Source organism: Pyrgilauda ruficollis, unplaced genomic scaffold (genome assembly GCF_017590135.1).
Source record: "Pyrgilauda ruficollis isolate IOZ18807 unplaced genomic scaffold, ASM1759013v1 scaffold2, whole genome shotgun sequence".
Lineage (NCBI taxonomy): Eukaryota > Metazoa > Chordata > Aves > Passeriformes > Passeridae > Pyrgilauda > Pyrgilauda ruficollis.
In genome coordinates this window covers 22,040,087-22,046,086 of record NW_024519206.1, presented here as the reverse complement: position 1 = coordinate 22,046,086, position 6,000 = coordinate 22,040,087, and positions in this window count along the sequence as shown.

Genomic DNA, 6,000 nt, shown 5'->3' with positions numbered 1-6,000 from the left:
TTATGTTAATTTGAATTATTGTCATAAGTTCTAATAGGATATTATGGCATTAAGTAGAATTAACACAATTATAAACTTTAAGTGCACGTACCTATCTTAAAGGCTTGCTGAAGCCTTGATTTGCTTTGAAGTGGCTGGTTGCAAAAGAGCCTGTGCTTTATTGTACACAAGGGTTACCTGAGGTAACCACTGCTGGTGGAGCACAACCTACACCCCGAAAGGGTGGAAGTCACTGCAGTCAAAGCACCAGGTATGAAACTGCTGCCAGCACTCATGAACCAGGCTGCTCACGTAGGGAAACAGCTCAGGTCCTGCTACTGACTGCATGTGCAGATCAGCACTTAGCATGCTTTGGATTTATCTCCAATCCTTTTTTTCCAAGCTGTTTTTGTTTTTGGACTGAAACAGGGAAAAGAAAAGATTTGGTTTCAGTAAACAAAGTGACACATTTTCCAAGCACCATTCTGAAATATGAGGAAAACAAGACTGTCTCACAGTCCTGTGGGTGGGGTGTTTTCACCCAATTGTGGGGAGTGGGAAGGGACCAGAGAGTTAATTTGTGACGTGGAAAGAAATCACGTGTACTGCTGACAGAACATGAACCTGTATCTTAGACTACAGAGAAAAATGTCCTAAGCACAAAGTTACTAATCTAAGGCAGGTGGGGGGAAGAAAGTGTCTACTCACTGTCTATTCACTGTCTTCTCATAGTTGCCTGGTCGTCCCAAGTTTGTAATGTGCACCTGGTTACAGGGCACTCAGAGAATTTCTTCTTGATCTTATGAGATTAAGGTGTTGCTTGAGACAAGGGAAATCTAATTTGCATGTTTTTCAAAGTGAACAAATAACTAAGAGACAGAAAGCACTATTCCTCTTATCTTTCCTCTCTGAAATGCTGCAGTTTGGTGGTGATTTTATTTTCTGGAAGCAGTGGAGACAAATCCTTTTGCTAAAGGAGGGATTTGAACTTGTGTCTGCCACATCTTGGGTAAGTACTATGAACATTAAATAAAAAGAAGAAAAACATACTTCTAGTACTACTGTAAAACAAATCTAATTAGTTGATTAATTTGATCAGAGTATGGGTTGTTTTGGGTTTTTCTTCTTTCATTCATTTTTGATAGTCAGGTCAGTAAATAACCCAAAGAGAAACAGGTGATGAAATTAATGAAAATGATGATTTAGGCTGTCCAGTGCCACCTTTCCCAGGCAGCACAAAATTACTGTTGCTTTTCTGGTTTTTTGCTGACACTGCTTCAGCATATGAAAGGAAAAATAGTGATCACAAGTTATATCCAACTATATTACAGCATCTATTCAGGTTATTGAAGCAAGTTTTATTTAAAAGATGACTGTCTAGGCATTGCTTGTAAAAGAAGAGAGGGAGTTTCATATCCAGGTGATACTGGTTTTGCAACATATTTAAAAAATAGGTAATCTAAATAATTCCAAAATCAAAGTGTTTTTACTAATTTTGACTCACTTCTTCTTTATGAGGAATTGAAATTAACCTGTTTATGACTTCATGCCTGCAAAAGACTGTAAGACAGATTTTTCAAATTAAGTCAGCTGGTGAAGTTGTAGGAACACATAATTTAGAGCAGTTTATTATTCATTCACTGACAGTCCAATTTATATTCCTACAATAGATCTGGGCTTTATGTTCCAGCCTTTATAAACACTGATGCCTATTTTCCCTCTGAGTTAGTGAGGTATAAAGGAAATCTTCCTTTCTGTGTTTCTGCAGTGATAGTCTTAAAAGCAAAAAACATTACAAAGAATATGTGTGATGGGATTTCTGTTCAATAGGGATAGGGGGAATAGAATAATTTAGAAATGTCTTAATTTGTAAATTAAATTTCAAATTTATTTTTGCTCAAGAGAAATTAGGTTATTCAAGGTATGTACACTGAGGCATGTAGCATGGAAGAAGATATCGTCTCAACATGTGATGGAAAAGGGAGACCTTACGTTGTTGTAGAGTAAGCAATGACTTCACATAGGATGCATTTCCATAACTGAACTGAAGTGCTGAGGCCAGGATCTACACAGGTCCATGATCCCCCAAACCAGACAAATCTCTGGGACAAAGGATCTTCATGAAGCTTTGAAAGTTTTTGTGACATGGATTTGGGTTAGGAAGGAGGGAGGAGCTGGGAACTGGAGACTAAAGAGAATAATGAAGAATGTCTCAGGTCTCTATCACATTTTCTATGTCAGCATTGTCCTATTCAGGAAACTAATAGAAAAGTTATCCTTAACTTTGATGGGAGAAGCATGAAACTTACCCTTTACAGCTCTTGAACTTTCACTTCTAAACATCTGTCAAACAAAACATTAAAAGCAACTCGAGCACCACAATTTGGCACCAGTTCAAAAAAAAAAAGAAGAAACAGGAACAGGTTGAGAAGAGAAAGTGCCTAGAAATTTGGTTTTGACAGCCAAGGCTACAATCTGTTAGAAGTCTAACACTGATAAAGATGGAGCCTTGGCTTTTCCTTTCTGTTTGCTTTCGTCTAGCAGGTTTTTTTTAATTACTTCTTAGGAAGGGAGGTGTGATGATCAGCATGGTTTTGAGATGAATAATTTAAAGAGCTGGCACTAACTTTCCTGTGAGGGCTGCCAGACCTGGGAAGACTTTCTTCTAGTGTCCATTATAGGACATTAAGGTAAGACAGAATAAACAAGCTTGCTCTTCTTTGCATTAAGAAGCAGGTAGAACTGGTTGTCTCATGTTGTCAGAAAACATTTTTACCATTGTTTGGATGCTATGGTAAAAGGGGTTGCATTTTTTGGCTGCAAATCTAACTACAGCTTTCCTGGTGAGCTATATTTCCTACGGTGGCTTAAGTAGAACAGAAATTGGGAATTACTGAGAAGAGAATAGGGCATTTACAGTGAGAATTCTGAAACTTAGATTCTTTTTGGACATAAAAGGGATCTTTTTATTATTTTGATTAATTTTTATTTTGTAGAGTGACAGTTATCTGCTTATGCTGTATAGAATATACTTTTCAGGTTTAGCATCCATTTTAAAAGCCTGATCTGAGTAAAAGAAGCCAGAATAGCAAAAATTTCTGCACCTCAGCTGTTATTCCAGTTCTCTTTGAAATGATCTGTGGGCAATAAGACTGTTGACAAAAGGTCCTATCCACCGTGAGAAAACAAAAAAAGAAATCCTAGTTCTTCAAGCAAAGACAAATCCACTGTTTTCAGAAATTAGTTGCACCTGATTGTTCTGATCCAGCTTTTGTAGTAAGAACACAAGCTGGTTTTGCAATAGCAATATTAGAAAACGTAACTAGTGAAGGATTGCCCAACATATTCTGCGTATTTTTATGAGCGTGCAGCTCTGACTTTTTTTATTTTGTATTGCCATTTTTTTTTGTTCATGTCAAGAACAGTGTCTACTTACAATTTCCCAGAAGAACAGACTTTATATGATAGATCAGAATATACAATCAAAGTAACATAATAAAAGGAAGATGTTAAAAAAGCTATTTGAAACCAAAAATTATTTTTCTTCCAAAATTAGCACTTGGCTTTGCTGTCTTTTTGGAAAGAATAACTGAAAGCCTTGTTGGGTCTATCAGTTGTTGCTAAGTCTTCATAGTAGCTAGCCTGGCTGTTTCTAGGCCCCTTTTAGTTCTAGAGTCACAGTCCAAGTTTTCCATAAGTCTCATCTTCCTTCTACGTAGAGATGGGATATTTGTGCATGTAAAAGGCAGAGAAAAGAGGAAAGAAATCTCTTAGGTAAGTAAGCAGGCATTATCCTAATTCTTGTGGCTTCTGAGATCTGTGTGTAAAATGATTCATTGCTTCTTAAGTAAAATAAAGTCTAAGGAGAGTGGAATGACTCTTCCTTTTAGGGTCTCCATTTGAAGCATTGCTTCTGTCACCAATTCTGGAAGTTCTTGTCTCATTCTTCAAAAGAGGGCAACACTCCTTCAGAGGTATTTTCCAATTTTGCTGTAAATCAAGGCTATAGCCCTTGAAAACACTCTAGCTATAATTGCACTGTTGAATTAGTTCTGACAAAGACCCTTTTGAAAAAATAGGTCTTGAAAAATTCCACTGGTTTCATAATGCATTTGGGTTTTACCAGATGATAAAGTAAAGCAAATATTCATGAAGAATAAGTCCTTGCCTTCTATAATTTTTGTTTGTAGAATTGAAGAATGTTTTCTTTTGGTAGAGATCAGGAGACTCAGTCGGTCATGCTGATGGAATTTAAAGAGAAATGTTGGACCACAGTCATATCACAGTGTGGGAAGAGTTCTTTCATAAAGTGAAGCACTCTGAAGATAGTGGAGGGAACACCTAAAGGTAAGACAAAAAGAGAGATGCATTCTTAGCATATGGCATTCTCCAAAAACATGGCAAGCCTGTTAATAGTACCTCTGCAAGTAAGCAGTTTGGACTAAGTGGGGAGGAGTTAACACATTTGCTTCCATTTTGACTGGGCTAGGAAAAGTCTGTTAAAATGTTGAGTCAGTCCATGCTGAAATCTTCCTGAGCAGCAAAAAGAGCACAGGGAGAGCTCACAGTTTTACCTCCTTCCCAAATATGCTAAGCTTTATTCATTTCCTATGTTTCACCCTATGGTCATTGAGATGTGGAGGAACTTAAGGCTCATTTAAACCACCCTCAAATACTGCTATTGTATTGTGTGACCTATAATAACAATACTTGCCTAGCCCCTTTATTTCCTTGTAGTGGGGACATAAATCCTCTCTGTAAAACTTCAATTAAGTTTTTTATAGAAACATCTGTATGTTTGCAAACTGGAGTCTCCCTGTAGAATAGTTGTCTGTATAAATTACATTTTTGAGCTCTGTCACACTCCTGGATTTTATTTTTTTTAAAAAATCACATTTATGGGCTTCATAAAATGGTCTCATGCATGTATAATCAAATTAATAACATATGTATTAGCAAAGAAAAATAGTTGAGTTTCTGACAGAGTTGGAAACAGCTGAAATCAGGGATTTTGTTGTTGTCTGTGTCAAGTGTAATTGTGACCTGTAAACTGTGCATCATTCTTCTCCTTAATTTAGCTCACTGGTGTTAAAAGTCACCTGTTCCAGGCTGTCTGCATTCCTTGAGAATCGGTAGTGCACAGTGGTTTAGCACAGACTGTCAGTGCGCTGCACTGTACAGCCTGTGGATCAGTGTGCCTTGGCTTTTTCCCAAGTGCCACTCATGCACGGCAGAGAGTTTAAAACTGCCTGCAGGAAAAATGAAATTAATGTTTCCTAAATTAGTCCAAAAAATTAGGATATGACCCCAACAGGTCCATTCTGAACTATCCATATTTTATCTACTATGATAAAATAGTGGAAAGTGTCAAATTTTGATATGACAATATGGAAAACATTTTTTATTGGAGTATCAGGTTTGGTTGTAACCTCTTTTGTGGTCTATATGTGTTTTCAGCACTCAGGATTGCTAATGAAAGCAGTGATGCTGAATTTGGTGTAATATGCCTGAATACCATCTAACTTCTACTTCAGAAAAATGTGAGGATTGAAACAAAGTACAGCCTTTGTGTTAAACTTAAAGGCTAAATATTTGTGTCTTTATTATTGTAAAATTTAATTTTTTTTCATTTATTTATCTGATCAGTTACTCACTTTGCTTTGTGAAGGAGGAGGGATTAATTTCCACAAATCTTAGATTATTAAGCACCACAATATAAACATGAAGTATTTATCATTATCTTCCATGACTGTATTAGTAGTGTAGATGGAAAAAACTTCATCAGAAATAACCTGCCCCTTCCTCTGCCAAATTACCTTTTGCAATTAAATGTGGTAATTTCCTGAAGTATTTCCTGAGAATTTGTGAGCAATATTGAAGAAATTTGTTTAGTGAATCATTACTTGCTAATTTTTCTTCTGGCCAGACTCTCCACTCTATTAATGGATTCTAGATATTTAACAGGAAATTACTTCCAACCAGATGAGTTGCCCGGTCTGCATTCTTATAATCTCCGACGAT